This window comes from Sciurus carolinensis, chromosome 4 (assembly GCF_902686445.1).
Source record: "Sciurus carolinensis chromosome 4, mSciCar1.2, whole genome shotgun sequence".
In the NCBI taxonomy this organism is placed as follows: Eukaryota; Metazoa; Chordata; class Mammalia; order Rodentia; family Sciuridae; genus Sciurus; species Sciurus carolinensis.
The window spans coordinates 100174524-100198784 of NC_062216.1; the positions used below are offsets into that span (position 1 = coordinate 100174524).

Genomic DNA, 24261 nt, shown 5'->3' on the forward strand with positions numbered 1-24261 from the left:
CTGAACCATGTTATTCCATTGGGGATGGCCAGTAACATAGTTCTACCCCCATTCTCCTTGTCCTAGGGAGGGTCCATGTCACAGCACAGAGCATCACTAACCTGCACTCAAATGACTCAGCAGGTTGAGTCACCAGCCTTTCTCAGGATTCTCTGGCAGCAACTGTGTGGGATACATCTGTTCTTCTGGATCATGATTTGGAAAATGTGGAAAAGCCCAAGAAGATGTAACCCACAAACAGAAAGAATAGGTAGACAATAACCAGAGTAGTACATCTGTTCTCACTTCTGGCCTCCAAGATCCAGGTCCTTGTCCTCCTTCTTTTCCTTCTACAAATCTACTGTGCTGCTGTAAAAAATATCCCATTTTTTGCTTTGGCTATTACATGTTAGATTTCCATCACCAGCAGTTAAATATCTTCCTGAAAGGCTGTTAGAGCAGCAACAATGGAATGATTTTCTAAGCTGTTACTTCTTTAGTCTGCCACATCCTCTTCCTTTCAGCTCTATGGAGACAGTTTCTAATAGACCTATGTCCTCCTCCCATCCAAAGCAAAGATTCACAAAGTTTAAGAGTTCAAGAATATAAACCAAGACTGAAGTATGTACAAGGACTTCAAAAGTGAATAGACAGTAGAATGAATTGGACATAATTTTTCTATGTTCATATACGAATACATGACCAGTGTAACTCCACATCATGTATAACCACAAGAATTGGAAGTTATACTCCATGTATGTAGGATATGTCAAAATATATTCTACTAATATATTCTACTATCATGTATAACTAAAAAAGAACAAATAAAAAAATTCTATATTAAACTAAAAAACAAAGAAGTGAACAGATGCATTCCCAAACTGAAAAATACCTTCACATGCAAGCAAAAATATAGTTAAGGATAAATATTTATATTATAGCATCTTCATTTTACAAAATTACATAACAATTGGTTCCTTTGATAGTGATTTTCTTTTTTTGTGTTTGTGTTTTTCAAGGAATATTTAATAAAGCAGATAACATGCTTCTCTAACATGTAATTTTATGTCACTAAGTAAAACAAAACATCCTGTTCACTGGCTGAAAAGGACCTGCTTTACACATGTACACTCAGTGCAATTTAAAAAATACTGTAATTATAATTTCACACCATAATTTCAATTCTGCCCAATCTTTTTTTTTTTTTTTTTTTTTTTTTTTTCATATGGGAGAAGAAAATTCCTTGAACAATCATTTGAGCCTTGAACAAAAATCCACAGCTATATCCCTCAGGGTCATTCCATAGTCTTCAAGATTCGGACAACACAGGGAGGCTTAAATTGATCCTTGTAAAGAGGACATTCCAGCTCGCATGATTTCATCAACCAGGAGAATGTTGATGGCAATCACCGTGAAGTGAAGAAGCTGTTTCTTCACACAATAGTTATCCCATATGCCCACTCTGCGGCAACTCTCGGCTCACCTGTGTTAAGTCCATGTCTACAAGTTGACCTGATTCTGAATGTTCTGCTTGAATTTTAACTAATGTTTCTTGAAGGTCAAAACCACAGTTCTGAGCAAGAACCTTGGGGATAATGAGCAATGCATCAGCAAATGCCTGGACTCCAAGTTGGGCCCTGCCCTTTATGCTGGACTTGTATTTAATCAGGGCTTCTGCCATGGCCACTTCCACTGCACCAGCTCCTGGAACCACACAGCCATGGTTGATGACATTTTTGACGGCTCTCAGGCCATCTCGAATGGCATCTTAGATATGAGTGATTACGTGCTTATTTGTTCCTTTGACTAATAATGTGACAGAATGGGGATTGTTATACTTCTCAATAAAGGTGAACTTCTCTCCTCCCAATGTATACTCATAGATAGATCCTGCACGTGCCAAGCAGTCAGGACTTAGGTCATCAAGAGAATTAATTCAGAGCTATCTCACCACAAGCAAGAGTCAACTTCTCCATATTTCTCCGTTTTGCTCTGCGCAGGGCTACTATGCCTTCTTTTGCAAGTGCTTCCAAAGAAAAGGAGTCAATTCCTTTCTGACTAATAATGACAAAACCTTTATCTGAATCACCACAAACTTTCTTTTTAAGTTCTATTATTTTTTTCACTCTATCTTCAATAAATTTTCTTTCAGGTGCTACTACTTTCTCTCTCTCTTCTGCACTCTGGTGAAAAAAAAAATCAGAATTCACTTCTGTTTTCTCATACTCCAGTAACACATTGCATGTGAGGATGTAAGCATTCTCCACTCTCCTCTTCATGGTCCCAAATAAGCCCTCCGATCAAGCTTGTGTTTATTTCCAGTTTACGTTTCCATGATCTCAACCATGAATAGGTCAATAGGCTCATCTTTTTTTTTTTTTTTTTTTTTTTTTTTCTAATGGCCAAAATGGAGTCCACTACAGCTTCTGTCAGGACGTCTGTCTGCAAGTTCAGCATGAACTTCCGTAGGGAGAGATGTTCTGGCCACATCTATAAGTGTTTCCCTGTCCATCTCTCTGCTTTGATTTGTTCTAAAAACTGAAGGGCCTTTTCCTTACACTTCAAAACCTTCAGTAATTATTCTAGGATGAAGACCCTCAGAAATGTAGAGATCTGCCTGTTTGAGCATCTCTCCGATGATGAGGACGTTGGACGTAGTGCCATCACCAGTGATGTCATCCTGGGCTGTTGCTACTTTTGCTATCTAAGAGGCTGTTGGGTGCTGACTTTGCATTTCGTGCAGCAGCACCTTGCTGTGCTTGGTGAGCTTGATGTCCCCGGCGCCCAGCACCAGCATCTTCATGGTGCCCTTGGACTCCAGTTAGTACGCGGCACGTCCTGCAGCCCGCGGGCCGTGCTGTTGTTCACTGCCAGTGCCGCCTGCGCGCTGGGACATTTAAAGTGAAATTTGGCTAATTGAAACTTTTCAGAAATAACTTACACATATCAAATACACAAGGAAGAATATACATGAATTTCTAGGTAAGAGAATTTGCCTTTCCTCATATTATGCAGGTGAAACCATGTTCTACAGATTCTCGACTGTCTCTGCGTGATCATGCAGCCAAAATTAAAACAAAAGCAGAGATGTCACAGAACACATTTAAGCCATAAAACAATTTCATGGGCAAATTTTTCACCAAAAAATACTACAATATTTCTAAATTTTTACCATTTACATAAAAATGTAATCTTTCAGAACAATTCTAAATAGGTGGGAAAATTGAACATCCCATTTCAAAATGTAACCTTATTTATAATTTGCCTATTTACATACTTTTTTCTTTCTCATTATCAGTGACAAAGTTCTGCCAGGATTTATGTATATAGTGTTTTTTTCATGTGTTTAACAGAATATAAATAAGTAGAAAGAGAAGTACATGCATTCAATGAATAAAAAATGACAAAGATAAATCAGAAATAACTCCATCAAAAAATCAAAATGTCTTTCTGTGAAGATATAAAAAAATTTCTCAGCACTAAATGGATGAATATCACTAAAAGTAATTAACAACTTAGCACAGAATATAGGCAGCTGCACAAGTTTGAAAGTACAAGTCAAAAGATAATATTAACACAAACTCTTTGACATTCTTTGTTAGAAGATCGAAGTCAATTTCATTTTAAGAACATTACCAATAAAACTGTCTTATCTCATTTTTTCATTATAATATGAAAATAGGCTTTTGGATTCAGGAACCTACTTCATTTAAATGCTAGACCAGTGGGCAAGAATTTGACCAATATTCTCTAATTTTATAATATGCAAACCACTTGAGCAAATTTTTGTGAAAATTATGGGTGCTTTATATGGTACTCCATTTGTTGTATTTTTTTACAAAAAAGCAGGTATCTGGTAGTACAATTTTAAAGATATTTTTGATAAAGACATAAATCCATCAACAACATAATGAAGAGTAAATAGTATACAAAGAGTTAAATATATATTAAATACTAGTTATTTTAATTAAGTTAGTAATAGGTACAAGCATACTAAATTATAATTTACATGTAGGTATTTTTCTTTATTCACTCATGCCCATCTGATAAAGAGCCAATTGCAAGCAGTACATGCATTGGTTACTGAAATGGAAAAGAACCGAAGAAACGCCATTTTATTTTGACCCAACTCCATTGTATGCTTGCTTATAATGTTTTCTTTTCAGCCTCCTGAAGCTGTATCTATATTTACAGTATAGTAGGAACTTCCCACATCCCTATGGCCCTGATGTATAACACAATGACTCTAAAATGTGTAATCAAAACAATTTTCTCATGTAATCAAAATATCTGTCTCAACAAGGTCTTTCTGACCTACATGTGCCTCAATTGTTTTTGTGGTTTTGCCTTTATAAACTCTGTACTTCCAGAATTCAGGTGCTCGCAATTCTTTAAAGAATTAGCCTGCTCCCAGCAGCTCGCCTGGCATGTTCATTAAAGGACCTTTTTTTCCCTTTAAATTTGGCTCAATATGCATGGTGGTTTTGTTGTGCCCAGAGGCTCGAGACCCCACAAAGACCACTAGAGACCATGATCAATGCAAGCAACAAAGAGTCATTTATTAGCAAACTCGAGCCTGGTCCTCCGCGCACTCGGTAACCAGTGACGCTAAGAGGCCCCAGCCCTCGTTTAGCAGGGTTTATATAATGAAAGGCAAGCAGTTTTACAGTGTTCTTTCTAATTGGTTAACATATAAAATTGTAAAGCATGTTATCTTAAGTTCTGGGTCACCCTGACCTCCGAGAGGAGGGTTGTCGTTAGCAAGGTTTGCTCTTGGGTCAGCCCCCTGGCCTTCACAGATAAGATACGAGTCAAAAATTCTTTGCCACTTTTAGGAGGGGTTGAGGACAGTTTGGGAAGTGCCTCTGTTTACACAGAGCTTTGTGTTTACACAGGTGCGGGCTCCCTCTATCTTTTCAGTTATAATTCTTGTGCACTCTGTAACAGTTACAGAATACCATAAGGACTCACAGGACTTTAGTGTGTATTCCCAAAAGGCTTTCATAAAGGTAAAGAATATGCTCCAGCAGAGGAAACAAGCCTAGGCAATTGGAAGTCTTTGCGATTTCCAACCACAACTCTCCAGGGTCCCTTTTTCAAACTCAGAGGTCATACCCTGATTTCAGAGTGGTGCAGTATTACAGTGGGGTCTTCTTCAACGATGTTGGTCCCATAGCCTGAGTAGGCTGTAAAACCACCCTAGCTGTAAAATTTCAATCCACACATCCCTGTACAAAGTAGACAAGCTAGTGCCAATGCCTCCAGGGCAGTTTTGAACATTGAACAGCACAATATAAATCACTAGTATTTGTCATATCTTATCTCAGTACCAGATTTTTGGGCTCTACGAGAGATAAGCATAGATTTGTTTTGATCCAGCTATAAAATGAGCCATTCCTACACAGTTTACACAGACTATTATCATAATAATCAGGGTTACTTTCTTTGGAGTTTAACTAATATCTTCACTAGTATATTCATTTGTACCTCTTATGACAGAGGCTTAAACATCTTTTAAATTGTGAACTTTCTGAAATCTTAAAGTGAATGTTCTATAAAACAAGATATTGAGGATTCAAAATAAGCATAAAATAAAGTAAGAGGTAACACCAAAAATATACTATTTGAATTTTTCTAAATTAATGTACATGTCCTCTCCTTATAAAATACAATAAATTAAAAAACAAAGTCAGTTGGGGAGATAATTATGTAATAAGTATAGTGCTGAACATGTAGAGGTTAGCTTCTTATCGACAATTTCTGCCATTGGCTGTTGAGTGCAGATAAACCAAAACTAACCATTTATCATTGACACATTTGAGTATTTCATTGTTACCCAATATGTTCCCGTTTCAGCTCTTTCTACACTTGCCCTAGGATAAGCTGAAAAGCTAACATTCATGGGAGATACATGGGAAAGCAAATTATTCTATACATTCAGTATCCTGATTCTGCCCATCACAATTACATTTGTAGAAGTGCAAGATTGTGTTTAACAAAAAAGACACGGAGAATCACAATAAGGCATTCCACCACTGGGTGTAGTAATGAGCCAAAAGGGACAGTCTGAGTCAGTGGTTGCAGTCTGGCTAACCTTTAAAAAACAAGGCCAACAACCTAGGGAACTTTTAAAAATGCTGATGGTCAAGCAGGCCATGGCACTGCACTCAGCAAGAGACAGCAGGCATATAATTACCATGCAAATGGAGTCCCAGGGAGCAGTGCAACACAGCAGGCCTAGCCCGGGTGCCATTATTAAATTTCTGGGAATGGTGATAGGGCTTTTGTGCTTTTCTGAAAGATGATTCTAACACAGAGAGAGCTGAGAACTGCTGGTCTAAACCGTTTTTTCCCATAAGCTAATTATATGCCTTTGAGACTCATGTTGAGATTATTATTGTTTTCAATATCTGCCTGCTGAGCAGAAATCTTTCTTCTCCATTAACAACCTGAAGAATTTATCTTTTCCCAATATGTCTAACAATCTCACCCCTGTAAGGCAAGAACATTTGCCTTTGTTCCTAATATTTACTTACTATGTTCTACCATCCCCAAAGTTTGCAGAAACAAGTTGAAACACACATTTTTTGCGTGTGATTTTAATTAGCCAATAATGAAACAGCCATAAAACAGCAATTTTCATACTCCTAAAAACCGTTTAAGCTGTTTTTCAGGGCACAGGTACACAACTTTAGAACCTGACCTAAAATGACCTCCAGAGCCTGGTTTTAAATACCATGGTCACCTGCTTTAAAAGAAAGAAAAATGGCCACAGGAGTGGGCAAATTACTAGTGGTGAAGGGAAGTTCAAAAATTCTCTCTAGAGACTCAATATTTGAAGCTGGTGAAACAAACTGGCAATAGACAAATTAACAGGGGAAAACCCATAACAAATTTATTTGATCATAGTTTTACATAACACAGGAGGCTTTAGAGTGAAGACTCAGAGATCCAGGGTGAACCGTTCATTTTTATACTTAGGTTTGATGAAGCATAAACAGCCCTGAGGAACAGTAATTATATAAAAAAAGGTATGACATAGGTAATGGAAAGAGATGGAGAGGTGAAACTGAAGCCAGAATTGGGGACAGGCAGTTAGTATAGAAATATGGGATTAGGTCAAATCAAGGAAATGGAAGTCATGAAAACCATCTGCCTCTGGAAGTTGGAAACTGCCCCTGGGAGAATGGAATGTCAAGAATCTCTGGAACCCATTGATTACCAAATTGTCAGGGACTACAGGCAAGGAGCTGTTAGTTAATGCCCCCTGGGACCTTGCCTGGCTGAATCACTTTGACCCTCCCCCTGCCCATCTGCTTCTCACTTTTTGCATCTCACCTGCCAAACTGGGCTTAGTCACCTAGGTAGGAAGTAAGGATAAGGGGGGAAAGAACTGGAGAACAAAGGAGACCCTAACCTACAAAAGATGTAGGGTGTGCTCACTTCTCCAGGGAGAAGTCTGTAGTATACCTTTAAATAAAACCTAGTTAATATGCTTGCTTTGGTGTGCTTCTCTGATGTTATACTTCAACACCTGAGGAAGCGGAACTCTTCACTGGTAAATGGCGGTATCAAAACTTAGCAAGACCTGTTTATGTAGACTCTTGACCCTTTAGAGATATCACTTCCTCCTGGCTATGGGGCAGGAAACTTTCTGGATGGAGAACCTTATGATCTATAATTAAACTAGATATGTCAGAATTTCTTCATGGCCAGTTCTTACATAGAAATTTGGAGGGAAAGTTAGTGTAGTATTTTCAGGTTTTATAGCTGGCTTCAGGGAAACAGGATTCTTATTTCCACTCATTGGTTATTTCCCTAGTTCCTAATTGTATAATTTGAATGATATTTCAGCAATTAAAAGAACCTCCATGGTGGCTCCTTGACCATGTAGCAAAATCTATTATGAAAGGAGGATCCATATGGAAACCACTCAATTCACTAACCTACCATAAGAATAAACAAAAGTGATAACCACAATACTTGGGGAATTACAGAGAATTGTGCCATCATAAAAACTTAGAAGTTGCCACTTTGTAACTTTCATTCTCTGTTAATTATTCAATTTAACACATGCAGAATGTGTATATCTATATGAGAATGGCAACAAATTATCCTATGTGAAATTAGGTGGTGACTCCAGTTGCCAATGTAGTCTTCTTACTGTTGCAAATTAACACATTGCCAAGCAACTGACATGCAGTTACTCACCTAAAGAGTGCATATTTCTCCTTTTGAATATATGCTGAATAACAAAATAACAAAAGGCTCACATTCATCTACCAGAAGTGGTGGTATACTTTTACACACACATCCACATGTGATGTAGTTCAGCTATGTAAACTATTCATAATGGCACTATCTAATCCTAAGAGCCATGGTTGAAACAGATTTGCAGGACTTCAAAGCTTCCCTTTTCATGTTACCACATTCCCTACTTGGTCAAATTTATTCACATTACTTGCTTCATGAAGAGATTTTAATTGTGATCCCTGAAGAATATATGATCAGAGGCAAGAATCTAATAGGTGAAAGTGAAGTACTCTTCTTATACAACTTGCCTGAAGAGAAAGATTAAGGGAAGACTATAAAAATGTTAAACAACAAGACTACAAGCAAGGACCCTGACCAACCAACCCCCTCACTAAAATTCAGGGGAACATTAGAAGCAAGAGAAGAGAGAAATTAATTCCAGCTAAACTCAGAACCTGTTGCAGAAACAAGATCTGAAACCTACATTTCCAGTTTATTTTATATTTAGCACATAATATTATGTGATTTGTTTTTTATTACAGAATGAACTTTACTATACTGGTTCTGATTGAATAATATTCTGTTTCTCAGTTGTTGGCGAGGATGTGGGGAGAAAGGTACACTCATGCATTGCTGGTGGGGTTGCAAATTAGTGCAGCCACTCTGGAAAGCAGTGTGGAGATTCCTTAGAAAACTTGGAATGGAACCACCATTTGACCCAGCTATCCCACTCCTTGGCCTATACCCAAAGGACTTAAAATCAGCATACTACAGGGATACAGCCACATCAATGTTCATAGCTGCTCAATTCACAATAGCCAGATTGTGGAACCAACCTAGATGTCCTTCAATTGATGAATAGATAAAGAAACTGTGGTATATATATACAATGGAATATTACTCAGCCATAAAGAATGATAAAATTATGGCATTTGCAGGCAAATGGATGAAATTGGAAAATATCATGCTAAGTGAGATAAGCCAATCTCAAAAACCCAAAGGACGAATGATATCACTAATAAGTGGATGATGACACATAATGGGGGGTGGGAGGGGTTAGTGTTAGGGTTAGAGTTAGGGTTAGGGAGGGGGCAAGAATGGAGGAAGGAAGGACTGTATAGAGGGAAAAGAGGGGTGGGAGGGGTGGGGGAGAAGGGAAAAAATAACAGAATAAATCAAACAACATTAAAAAAAAAATTCTGTTTCTCACAGATAACCCTAAATTTTTCTTCCTCAAACTGAAAAGTCATTTGTATTAATCTTATCCTCCAAGCCATTTAACAACTTTGTATCTACACTTTCATGACAGTCTTCAGAGGAATAAGTTTATAAACACATAAAACACCTTCATTCTTTCTATCTTCCTTAAACATAAAGATAAGTGATGGCACAAATGAAACATTCACAAATAACACACAACAATAAATTCACAAATAACAATTTAAAACATGGGAGGTCCTTAGATAAGATGCCTAAAAATATATTTCTGTTCAAAATTTCTATTGATTAATAAAGTTTTAGGCAGGAGTAATGCAATGTACAAAGCTGCTCTCCCTGACCTTTCCAGTGCAGCCATTTTCCCCGCCTCCCAACCACTTGTCAATCTGTGAACATCCTAGCTAGCTGTTAGTTCATCAGTCAGTTTGCAAGTATCCTCCTCCGATATTGGTCCCCTGTTAGCCCGGCGGAATTCAATTGCTTTACTGTAGCTACTCCGCCATCTTTTCTCATCCTTCTGTCTCTCCTCCTCACTTTCTCTATCCTCCTGGCTTTCACACTCTCTAGCGCACACCCTTTCTTGTTCTCTTTCTTTTCCTCTCATTTTCTCTCTTACCCTGCAGGGAGACACTCTGTTTGCTTAATAAACTCCCTTATGTGATTTCCCATGTCCAGCGTGGTTTCCGTGGAATCCCTTACAAGTAATGTCATGAATATGAATAAAAAGTCTCAGCTTCAATATTTGTATTGACCTTCTCGGGGCACTCGTGCAAAGTTAGTCAATGAAACAAAGAAAAAAGTAGGAAAGGCACTCAAGGATTTCTCCTACTCATGAGTGGATAAGCATGAAAGGCAATCACATAAGGTTTTGTAAGCTACATTAAGGAGTTGAAATTATAGGTACTGAAGATATAGAACCATAGCAATATAGCATGAGTTACCTTCATTATATTTTCATTTTAGAAGTAGCTCTCTACTAATAGCATGAAAAACAGAAGAAAAGTTAGAGATAGGAAGAGCAATGTAAGATCTATTACATGAGTAAAATGTTTGGGGGTCTAAATCATGTCTGGAGAAATGGGCATGCAAAAAGGGGCCATAAGTTTGCTACATGGAATAGCTACTGTAGAATATCTTCATGTTTTAAATGTATTATTCCTAATTATCAAGATGCTGCCATTTAAAAAATTCTGAAATAGAGTCAATAAACTATAGATAATAAGAGCATTAGTAGTTTCAGAAATCCTCTATTGACCATTTTTAAGATTTAGCTACCTAGAACCCTCAATCTGAAACTAGTTTGTAATAAGGAAAAAAAGAACAAGTAATTTTTTAAGGGCCTCTGAGTAGCCAAATTAAATGTCAATTAAATGTCACAAAGTTTACTTAGTGTTAAAATTTGGATGAGTGACCCCTACCGGCTTAAAGGATTTTGGCAATTCTTGTAAGTAGACTAAATAAATTTGGCATTATGAGATAGACATGAGAATTTCGAGGATGGAAATTGAATGCTACACTTTGGATAAGAGACCCCCAAAGGTCCATGTTTTATAGGCTTGGTCCTCAGATTATGGCACTATTAGGTGGTTACAGAACCTTTAGGAGGTGGTCCTAGTGAAAGGAAGTTAAGATATTGGAAGTATGCCCTTGAAGGGGATCTTGGGACCCTGATACCTCCTCTCCCTCTCTATTTGCTTCCTGGCCACCATGAGATGAATAGCCCTCCTCTGACAAGCACTTCCACCGTGATATCTGTGCCACTATAGGCCCAAAGCAACAGCAAGAAGCAACCATGGACAAATACCTCTGATATCATGAGCCAAAATAAACCTTTACTCCTTTTAAGTTGATTCTCTTAGGTATTTTGTCACAGTAACAGAAAGCTGACTAACATACTTAGTAAACTATCTATATTTAAAGGAAACATTTGCAGGTTTCCTTTAGGGCCTACTAATAATCTTTTACAGCCTTTTTTCTCCCCCGAGAACTTTGGCTACCTGGATTCCATATCCTATTAAAATAAGAAGTTAGAATCCCAAAACTCTGAAACTTACAGGGGAGGGTAAACAAAGAGTGAATTATATATGGCAGTAAGGAGGATAGAAACAGCAAAATAAAGAACACATGACCCATTGAAAGGGAACAGACACTTGGATGGCTATTCAGCAGCATCTAACCATAGTCAAATTGAAATGAAAGCTAAGTACTATACAGTTTTTGATTATTCAAAAGGAGTTAGATGCTTACATTTTAAAGAAAATACATCAAATTTCAAACACACAATAAAATTAAATTATATCACCACTGGGTAAGCCAAATAGGACATCTTTATTATGTATTTGAGAGCTGTATGCGTAGGCCCACAAAGTACCAAAGCTTTCTATAATTGTCTCATATCAGAACAAAGCATCTTAATCCTTTTAATAAGCCTAAGAATATCAATAAACTGCATCATTTCACAATTATTTATATTTATGATGAATACCTAATTAAAGAAAATGTAAATTAATGTGATTTGTTTACTAAGGCTGAGGATTATGTAATATATTTGAGAAAATTTCACATTAATTAGGATTAAAGTTTTAAAACAGTAATGTTTTAAGCTATTTCAAAACCTTGGCTGTCTAGAATGACATTTACCTGAAATATTAATCAACAGAATTCTCCTTTATGGTCTTATGCCATTTAGTTGACATACAGTTTGACATACATAGATATATATTTAAATTGTCGATGAATAGTAGTGTAAAAATAAAACGATCATGCTGTCTGCCTCATGCTGTCATATTTACTCCTTATAAAATCATCATTCATGGGACAACTCCTGGAATATTGGTAAAAACTACCTATAGTCATGGGAAACTGTCCTAAGAACCTACAGCAAATGAAAAAAAAAATATTATTCAATAAAATCTAAATCTTAGTAAATAAACAGCAAAAATCTATGCCATTTGAGTCATGATCTATTTCATTTCAACCTGCCCAGTACCAGCTCAGCAGGTACTGGAAACCCTACCCTAGGCAGGTACATCCACAAACATAACTTACTCTGTCTCCTTGGTTCATCCCTAAGATTATTATCCCTAAGATAAACCTAGATATTATTATATCTAGGTTTATCCTAGATATACTTATCTAGGATAATTATCTAGGATTCATTATTCCTAAGGTAAACCAAGAGCATTTCTCACCCCCCCACGCCTCACCTTAATGTTGCAGAAACTCAATTCCAGGCAAAAGCAGATGAGAAATATTGAGTTCTCTTTCTCCACTTAGCAGCTCCTTCTAAAGAGGAACCCCTAACCCAGGCAGGTAACACTGAGAACACTGGGATCTGGGATCCTAATCACCCTCTGGTCCTAGAGAGCACAGCTCTCTCTCTCTCTCTCTCTCTCTCTCTCTCTCTCTCTCTCTCTGCATCCTGGTTACCATGTCCCAAGTAGCTTTTCTCTGCCACGACCATATTTTCTGCCTCATCTCAGGCCCTGAGCTATGAGGTTTGCAGACCATGGACTGAACCTCTGAGACCATGATCCAAAATAAACTTTTCCTCCTCTATGTTGTTCTTTTGGTCGCAGCAATGGAAAAGCTAACAAAACCACTGGATTCACAATTATCAAACTGTAGAGCAATATATGATCCCAGTGCATTTTCAAAGTCAATACATGTAATCAGCTGGCAATTAGTATTAACTAAGAACTGAGTGTGATAAGAGAATCCAAGGTCAACAGAGAAATCTATAGAAGGAGAGACAAAGAGAACCCTTTCATCACAGAGAGATCGTGCACCAGCTCCAAGACTGAACCCCATGAGGAACAACACTCAGGCTGCACACTGCAGGTAAAATACACTTCATGGAAACAGTCCAGACAAGTCTCTAAACAAATAAACAAGCAAATGTCCCCAAACACAAGCTCCAAAAGGGTGATCAGTGGCCAGAGTTGCTACAATATATGATATAAAGAGTCCAATTTTCCATCAAAAATTTGCAGGATATGCAAAGAACAAGAAAGTGTGGCAGATACACACACAAAAAAGTAGGCAACAGAAACTGCCTTGAAGGGGGCCATATGGTAGATTCAGCACATGAAGAATTCAAAGCTGCCACTATAAATATTTTTCAGAAACTATACTTAAACAAGTAGAGGAGTGTATGGTGACAATGTCTCATCAAATTGAGAATATCAATAAAGAGACATAAATTATTTGTTAGAGAATCATATGGAAATTCTGGGGTTGAAAAGTACAAAAATTTAAATTAAATATTTGCTAGAGAGACCCAATAGTAGATGTCAGCTGACAGAAGAAAGAAATTAGAACACTTGAGAGAGATTAAGAAATGCTGTGTAATCTAAGGGAGAGAAAAAAGGACAAAGAAAAATAAAAAGCCTCAAAATGTAGGACATCATTAAGGGTATATATAATGGGACTGTCAGAAAGAGGACAGAAAGAACACAGCAATATTTTTTCAAAGAAAAAAAAAAGGTTAAAAATCCCAAATGTGATGAAAAGCATTAGTTTATATATATCCACAAAGCTCAAAGGACTCCAATTAAGATAAATACAAAGAAATTCACACCCAGAAATATCATAGCAAAATTTTGAGTGCCAAAGACAAAAAGAAAATCAAGAGCAGCAAGAATAAAATGAAGGCACACAAAAGAACCTCATTAAAATTATCAACTGACTTTCACCAGGAACGATGGAGACCAGAAGGGAGAAAGACATATTCAAAGTGCTGAAATAACAAAAATTAACTGTCAACCAAGAAACTCCTATCCTGCAAAAACTATCTTTCTAGACTGATAGAAATATAGAGACATTCACAGATGAAGCTACATGGAGAGAATTTCTAACCAACAGACCAATCTCACTAGACATACTGAAAGAACTTCTTTGGATTGAAAGCAAAAAATACCAGTCACTTGAATCCACACTTAAACTCTAAGAAGGCAAGTCAAATTGACTGTGTAATTTTAATACAGCAAAAATATTTCTTCCCCTTACTTCTCTTAACTGATTTGAAAACAGTTGTAACCATACACTTCAAAATTAAAAACACTGATAACACTAAATACTGATCAGGATGTGGAGCAATAGGAACTCTGATTTATTGCAGGTGGGAAAGCAAACCAGTATATTCACCTTGGAAAATAGTTGGGTAGTTTTTTATGTAACTAAATATATTCATTGTCAATTTTTACATTCCTTTTCTTTGGAAAAATGACCAACAACATCTCCAAGCTGTTTCCTGCTGAAAGAGGGTGAAGTTGGGAAGAGTAACCCAAACTTTTTGTTTTCAATCAGGTGGGGCATGGACAGTTAAGGGTAATCAGCATCAGAGCAGTCCAGAGGTCCATGGTAGGAAATGGCAGATGACTGGACAGGGCATACATAGGGCAGAGATCATGCTAAGACAACAATAAGCAAGCCATCAAAGCATTCTTCTTTTTATTTTTTTTTTGTAAAAAAATAGCACAAAAGCAATTAGTGTTTCAACCAGTCTCTGAAAACCATGAAGACAGTAATTCATAATCATATCAGTGAAAAAGAGATTCAGTCAATCCATGTAGGAAGTTAGGAAGATTTGTAGGTCCATGACATCAGGCTCAAATTGACTCAGGACAAATTTGTGATCATTATTATTAGGCACTCCCACACAAGAACCCTTCCTTTACAGCTTCCAGCTTTACTTATCTTGGTAGAGCTGACACAAGTGTACATCTTAAGTTATATTTTAAAAAGCTATTGTCTTTCCTTTTTATGTCCATGTAGGATGGTGCTTTGGCTGTACTCTCCTGCCAGGTGTTTAAGACCAAGTTGGTCAAAACCAATTTGTTTTGAAAGGCTTTCAAGATGGCGGACTAGAGGGTGACTGCATTTCATGTTGCTCCAGGACTCAGGATTCAAGAAGAGGAGGTATTGAGAGACTTGGGACCAACTCAGAGCCTCCAGGTGAATCTTTCCCACTGGGCAAGGCTACCCAGATGGGACAGTAGTCCCAGAACACAGGGAACTTTGTGGAGTACAGTTGTCCAGTGAGACTCCCCTGCTAGAGTTGTGAACCCGGACAACCGGGAGCATTGTAGAGGAGAGTCGCTCAGCGAGAGGCTTCTGAGCAGAACAAGGGTCCCAGGACCAGCAGCAGGACTGGACCACAGGCAGCTTCTCAGACGAGGGGCCCCCAAAGAGAGACTTTGGCTCAGGGTGAGGCTCCCCAGCCCAGATGGCAGTTCCAGACCCCAGGGAATGTCCGAGAGAAGGGCTGCCCAGGGGGTAGTTCTGGACTGAAGGAAACTTCTCAGAGGAGAAGTGCACAGTGAGACTTCCCCATCGGGTGAGTATTCCCCACCAGGCAACACTTTCCCACCTGGGCAGTAAAACCAGAGACACAGGCCCAGACCAGCCATGCCCCAGCCTGCAGTCTAGTCCCCCTTTTGACTGACCATTAGTCAATAAGTGGAGGTGCCTCTGCCCACTAGCAGGGAATATACCCCACCTGAAGCACACCACCCCTAGAGGGACAGCTTCCTTGTGTATCACTGCAATATCAAGTTCTTCTAAGACTTCAGACTACTGAAGGCTAGGAGGTGAGTTATTGGAAATCTACAGGGACACTACAAGTCAATAGAGGAAATCTGCAATCTCAGAGTTTCACTACTAGAGGGGTAGATACCTGACCAATATGAGAAAACAAGGGAAGAAAATGTCCCAAACAAACCTAGATGCTATATCAATAAAACCCAATGACAGCATGGCAGAAGAAATGTCAGAAAGGGAGTTCAGAATGTACATAATTAAAATAATCAGAGAAGCAAATGAAGAAATGAAAGAGCAAATGCAGACTTTGAATGATTGTACCAATCAACAGTTAAAAGAACAAATGAGGGAAGCAAAATATCATTTCAATAAAGAGTTAGAGATACTGAAAAAAAAAAAAAAAGAAATCCTTGAAATGAAGGAAATGATAAACCAAATTAAAAACTCCATAGAAAGAATAAACAATAGGATAGAACACCTGGAAGACAGAACTTCAGACATTGAAGACAAAATATTTAATCTTGAAAACAAAGTTGATCAAACAGAGAAGATGTTAAGAAATCATGAACAGAATCTACAAGACTTCTGGGATATCATGAAAAGGCCAAATTTAAGAATTATTGGGATTGAGGAAGGCACAAAGAAACAAACCAAAGGAATGAAAATTCTATTCAATGAAATAATATCAGAAAATATCCCAAATCTGAAGAATGAAATGGAAAATCAAGTTCAAGAGGCTTACAGGACTCAAAATATACAAAATTAAAATAGACCCACACCAAGCCACATTATAATGAAAATACCTAACATACAAAATAAAGACAGAATTTTAAAGGTTGTGAGAAAAAAGAATCAAATTACATTCAGGGGGACACCAATATGGATATCAGCAGATTTTTCAACCCAGACCCTAAAAGCTAGAAGGGCTGGAAACATTTTTCAAGCTCTGAAAGAAAATGGATGCCAACCAAGAATCTTATACCCAGCAAAGCTTACCTTCAGATTTGACAATGAAATAAAATCCTTCCATGATAAACAGCACTAAAAGAACTCACAAAAAGAAAGCTGGTACTGCAGAATATTCTCAGCAAAATATTCCACGAGGAAGAGATGAAAAACAATGATGTAAATCAGCAAAGGGAGGAACTATCCTAAAGGAATTGTCAAATAAAGGAGAAACCAAGTCATGTCAAAAAACAAAAATGAGTCAAATGACCAGGAATACAAATCATATCTCAATAATAACCCTGAAATAGGTAGATCAATGGTACAGAATAGAGGACACAGACACAAACCCAAATCAATACAATTTTTTCATACTAGACAAAGGTGCCAAAAATAGGCAATGGAGAAAAGATAGCCTCTTCAACAAATGGTGCTGGGAAAACTGGAAATCCATATGCAACAGAATGAAACTAAACCCCTATCTCTCACCCTGCACAAAAATCAACTCACAATTAATCAAGGACCTTGAAATGAGACCAGAGATCCTGCATCTTATAGAAGAAAAATAGGTCCAAATCTTCAACATGTCAGCTTAGGATCAGACTTCCTCAACAGGACTCCCATAGCACAAGAAATAAAAGCAAGAATCAATAACTGGGATAGATTCAAACTAAATAGCTTTCTCTCAGCAAAGGAAACTATCATCAGTGTGGAAAGAGAGCCTACAGAGTGGGAGAAAATCTTTGCCACTCATACTTCAGATAGAGCACTAATTTCCAGAATCTATAAAGAACTCAAAAAACTCTACACCAAGAATACAAATAACCCAATCAACAAATGGGCTAAGGAAATGAACAGACACTTCACAGAAGAAGATCTACAAACAATCAACAGACATATGAAAAAATGTTCCACATCTCTAGTAATAAGAGAAATGCAAATCAAAATTACCCTAAGATTCCATCTCACCCCAATTAGAATGGCAATTATCAAAATACAAGCAACAATAGTTTTGGCGAGAATGTGGGGAAAAAGTATACTCATACATCGCTGGTAGGGTTGCAAATTAGTGCAGCCACTCTGGAAAGCAGCGTGGAGTTTCCTTAGAAAACTTGGAATGGACCCAGCATTTGACCCAGCTATCCCACTCCTTGGCCTATACCCAAAGGACTTAAAATCAGCATACTACAGAGATATAGCTACATCAATGTTCATAACTGCTCAATTCACAATAGCCAGATTGTGGAACCACCCTCGATGCCCTTCAGTTGATGAATGGATAAAGAAATTGTGGTATATATATGCAATGGAATATTACTCAGTCGTAAAGGATGATAAAATTATGGCATTTGTAGACAAATGGATGAAATTGGAGAATATAATGCTAAGTAAGATAAGCCAATCTCAAAAAACCAAAGGACAAATGATCTCACTGATAAGCATATGAAGATACATAATGGGGGGGTGGGAGGGAGGAAAGAATGTAGGAAAGAGGGACTGTATAGAGGGAAAAGAAGGGTGGGAGGGATTGGGGGGAAGAAAAAAATAGCAGAATGAATCAAACACACTTACCCTATGTAAATGTATGATTACACAAATGGTATGCATCTACTTTATGTACAAATAGAGAAACAAGATGTATCCCATTGTTTACAATAAAATAAATTTTTTAAAAAAACTTTGTTTCTATGTACCCTAAGAGTTACCTGCAATTCCTCAGAGATCATTTTTGGGAATACTTGTGCAGTCTCTTGGCTAACTTAGCTTTCCTCTACCAATGGTGCCATCGGCCAGGATGGATCAGAATCTTGTCCTCATGAACATTTCCCTCTCCAATGACCCTCCTCTTTGCAGAATATGCACTGGTTGATTTCCTGTTTTCTAGGGTCTTCTGGATCTCCCTGATCCACAGATTGAATGACTCACTGCAGTTGCAGGGCCCTTGGAGGGGTACTGTCATTCTCTGAGTCCTGGATGACTTGAGAGTGCAAGGACCAAATATTGACTGGTTTTCCCTTGGCCCTTTTACTTCTTTTACTGGTCTTCAAATTTTTGGTTTTAAACATCCAGCAGGCCAGTTTCACCAGCCTTAAAGTGGGAGAAATGGGTTATAATATCAATATCTATAAATTTACATTTATACTTTCCATTAAATTGGGATAAGTCAGTCTTATATCCTGTCTATCCTTTAAGTGATGGCTTATTGTCTCCAATTAATTGAGGTTATTCTGTTAAAAGTAGTACATCTGCAAAACACTAACAGACAACAGTTAAATAGTTTTACAAGGAAAATAAAGAATGAACACTAACATATTTTTCGTATCTATTTAGTTTCTACAAAGATCCATATATTTATCAACTCAGGTACATAAAAGTTTTACTTTTGTAAAACTTTTATAAACCTAAATACCTTTTTAAATAAATTCTTTAATTTGTTCTAATTAGTTGTAAATGACAGTAGAATGTATTTATACATTTTAATAGATCATATACAAATGGAATGTAATTTCTCATTTTTCTGATTATACATATTGTAGGATCACATTGGTCATGCAATCGTATATGTACATGAAATAATAATGTTTGACTCTACTATCCTTCTTACCCCATACCCCTTCCCCTACTTTCACTCTCCTCTACCTAATATAAAGTAACTCTATTCTTCCCTATATTATCCCCCCCTTATTGTGAATTAGCATCCACATATCAGAGAAAATATTTGGCCTTTGGTTTTGGGGGTTTAGCTCATTTTGATCAGTATGGTATTCTCTAAGTCCATCCATTTACAATCAAATGCCATAATTTTATTCTTCCTTAAAGCTGAGTAATATTCCATCATATATATGTATATATATATATGATATTACATTTAAAAAAGTTATACACATACACACCACATTTCCTTTATTCATTCATCTGTTGAAGGGCATCTAGGTTGGTTCTATAGTTTGGCTATTATTGAGTTGAGTTGTTATAAACATTGATGTAACTGAATCACTGTAATATGCTGATTTTACGTCCTTTGAGTATAAACCAAGGAGTGGGATAACTGGGTCAAATGGTGGTTCCATTCCAAGTTTTCTGGGGAATCTTCATACTGCTTTCCATAATGGTTGCACCATTTTGCATTATCACCAGCAATGTATGAGTGTACCTTTTTCCCCACATCCTTGTCAATACTTATTGTTGCTTGTATTCTTGATAATTATCATTCTGATTGGAGGGAGATGAAATCTTAGAGTAGTTTTGATTTGCATTTCTCTGATTGCTTGAACATTTTTTTTTATATATTTGTTGATCAATTGTATACTTGTGAAGTGTCTGTTCAGTTCGTTTGGAAAAATAAGAGACCCAGAATAGCCAAAGCAATCCTAAATACCTTTATTTACCCAAATCTTACTTAAGTTTTCTATTATATCCCCTGTTTACTTTGAGATCACTGTAATCTTTACAACAAAAAAATCCTTTGGAAGCACTTTAAATAAGCTTAATTCTAACCTTCTTCAGAGCCTCTGTAACACAGAGAAGGATAAGAGACAGAGCCTTAAGTCAGATGAGGCTGACCCCTTGAGGAATCTTTAAAAAAGTGTTTTATTTCTGAATCTGATCTTTACCCCTTTTAAAAGTATCATTCCACAAATTTCTCACATATTATTTCCTGAGTCTATCTGAATATCAGTTAACAAAATACAACATCACATCTAAAACATAATCCAACAGAGAGCTCTTAACTTTCCTTTTGTGGAAAAGTTGGCAGAAGGATTTCATATTCCACTTTGTCAACCTTTTAACAAATCAGGCTCTCCTTATTGCCTTCCAAAACTACATTCAAATCCCCTCCCCAGAGTAAAGAGTAACATAAAATTTTATATGTAACTTATAAAACATTAAATGACATAAATAAATACCAACCAATTTTGTTATTTCTATATAAATCTGAAGGGGACTGTTGCTACAGCTGATTTTAGTTTGGAGAACACCTTGGGAAAGTGCTCTCCTAAGTTTCACATTTAACTAAGTTTACCTTTTAAAGTAAAATTTAGAATACATAGTGTACAGTAAAAATAATCATATGTCTGCATGGGTTAGCAAAACTAGCAAAAATGAAAAGAGAGCATTACATCTCATACATTTAGGAAACAGTGTTAGGGATCATAAATAGACTTTGTCAAAGCAAACAGATATAAGGCAGGTCTTCAGATGACAGTGTGACCCTTCTATGTCAGATACAATGTATAAAAGAGCACTTATTGGTTATCTTGCCTGTAAACTTACATAAACACCCATTTTATAAACTTTCACACGACACATAGAAAAGGCTAAAACAAATATAGTTCTCAGATGCATACCTATACCAAGTCACATACATTTAGGGTGTCAACTATATTTTTATAACCTAAAATAAGTTGTTTATCTAACCAGTTATAAAGTAACCATTTAAAAGACTTTAAAGCAGGTATAAACCCTAATTCCCTAAGTGATAAAACCTAACAGATACAAGAAAATTATCTTGATAGCTAAGAACAGATCAATGTTTCAGACTTGACTACATTAAAGTTTGAATAACTGACTGACAGTGCTAATTATAGTCAATTTAACCACATACCCAATCTTTCTGGAATTTATCTCCACAAACTTTCTGCAACATACTTAGACATTCTTTTTTTTTTTTTTTTTTTTTTTTTGTGGTGCTGGGGATCGAACCCAGGGCCTTGTGCTTACAACACAAGCACTCTACCAACTGAGCTATCTCCCCAGCCCCCTCATACTTAGACATTCTAAAACTCGTTTACATCCTTAGTTTTGTCCTCTCTCTCAACTTGGACTTTATCATAAGAATATTACTTTACCTAAAATAAATTAATTAATTAATTAATTAATTAAATACTTTCTCATCCAGAAACATTTCTTTTACCTTCTAATTTTCCATACTCAAATATGTTTCCATACCTATAACTTTCTTTTATCATTTCTAGTTTTGGGCCCTTTCTTAAATTCATATTCTGAAACAATATTTACGAATGTTAACTGTATATTTAATTTACACAACAAATTTCATCCCAGGAGAGGGTTGGAAAATCTAACATATACAAAAACTGTGTCTCAATCTTTTTTCTCCCAGGTTTCATTCAAGGTGTTAGAATATTTTTGAGCCTGAGTGTCACCCTTATCATTATCACAATGCCATCAATTTTTAGTGAGTTCCCCACTGTTGATTGTACCCAGAGGCTCACTTTGGGCCTTTTTCTTATGCTAGGCATATTGCTATTCAATGGGGGAGGCCCTTTCCATCCTTTTCTTTAGGCTTCCTTGAGGATCTTTTGCAGAGATGCTGCCTACAAAACACAGGTTGGCTTTAGTTTCTGTTTTTTTCTTTCCTGGTGCAGTTGTTTATTCTGCCAGTATCTCCATGCATGTAGTTTGAAGGGATACTGTTATAGCAAGAATTGCTTTGTCCCAGTGATGAATATCCCCTGGTCAAATGGGGTGTCCTGTCAGGTCTTAAAAGGAGAGACCACTCCTGTTCCCAGGTCATAAACTAACAATGCTGAAAACTACTGCCACAGTCTTTGTGACCAGCAGCCTCCATCCTCCATGGGCAAAAGGGGACAGAAGTCAGGGTAGAGGGCATGTTCTTTTCGCCCATTTTTCTGCAGCCCAGGCAGTTTTTATGGATTTTTTTTTCCGTCTTAGGGCTGCGTCCTTCAGATAATCTGTGCCTGCCCAGGCCAGACTTAGAAACAGTGCTGGGACTGCCAGCACTGGGTTTCAAAGACTGAAATCTTTTTTAACCCTTTCTTCTGGTATCCTGCTATCCTTGGACACCAGACGCAGTGCTTTTTTGGCACCTTACATTTATTTCCTGAAAGTTCAGACCCCTTATTATGCAACTATAAATGCCTGTACATGCAGACTCTTTTCCATATACTTTACCACTGAGAACAAGTTCAACTGCAAGATTGTATGATAATCCAGAAAAAGCATTCAAAGGACAGATGTGTTACAATAAACCATCTTTTTCTTAGATAGGTTTATACCTATAGGTGGTCCTTTCAGCTAAGATCTCTGTTCTCAAGAGACTACCAGTAAGATCAATGCAGCATGATCTGTGTCTTAAAGGACCAGTAGCAGATTTTTAAAAAAGCATAACCAGAAAGAATCCCTGAAACCACAGCTGATAGATGGGAATATTTAAAACAGAGACACTTGCACATACAAAGTTCTTCCAAACCAAACCCAACTATGAGATTGTCTAATAATTCAGAAAGTTATTCAAAAGCTAAATTGTTGGAGTAAAACATTATCTTAGGCTTATATCTATAGATAGCCCTTTCTTTAATCACTTCACCTCTGACAGACCAACTCCAATTGCAAGATTGTAAAAAAAAAATAAAACACAAAGACAGACAACCAGAGAGAAGCCCCAAACGATGGCCAACAGATGGAAACCTTTAAAACAGACCAACCAAAATCTTTTCCCAAGAGCTGACCTATAGAGTCAATGCAGTATGTTCTCTCTTGAGAACAGAGATCTTAACTGAATGGACCACCTATAGGTATTGGCCAGGTCTTAAAAGGAGCAGTAACAGATATAAACAAAAAAGACAGACAACCAGAGGGAATTCCTGAACCCAAGGCCAACAAACAGATGAGAACCTAGAACAGACCAGAAGGGAGCAAATATCCCTAGGTTCTCAAGACCCACTTAACCATGACTCCTATACCAGTGGTGCCACAGATGTCCCCACAAGAAGGACCAGATGTTCCTACAAAGAGTAACGAGATGTGTGAAATCGAGGGTCTCAGCATGCACTCTGGGGGACTTACCAGATGGCCAAGGACGTTGCAGCTTTACTGAATTCAGTTTCCTTTTTCTCAAAGTGGACCATAATGGAGCAACCTGCATCACTCAGGGGGAGAAGGCTGGAGTTTCTCACCGCAAAAGGAGCTTTGGCAGCTGCTAGGATGGTCCTGCAGGATCTCCCTTTACTCACAGGAATAGCTACCCAGTTCAACACAAGGCAAACTCATCTGTCTCCTAACTCTCCAGCATTTGGCTCTCAATAAGTTCACCAGCCACCGTGCATCCTCAGCATGGAAGTGAGGTTGCTGGGAAAGCCACGCCTGCCTAAGAAAACTGGAGCAGGGTCTGCTCTCGGATCCCATCTGGGTTGCCTAATTCATTATCAAAAGCTTGGCTCTTTTCCCCAATGCCAAGGAGGATACAGTTTTGAGAAAAAGGGAAAAGGTTTATTGTTTTGTTAGTAAAGGAGAAACACAGGGGACTCCTGTCCCAGAGGCTGTGATTCTCTTAGGTAACTAAAT

At 37.4% G+C, this 24261-nt stretch overlaps 1 pseudogene; it reads right to left on the bottom strand.

Annotated features, from left to right (window-relative positions):
• Positions 1-1314: 1314 nt before the first annotated feature.
• LOC124982852 (T-complex protein 1 subunit zeta-like) lies at positions 1315-23825 on the bottom strand (annotated as a pseudogene).
• Positions 23826-24261: the final 436 nt, after the last annotated feature.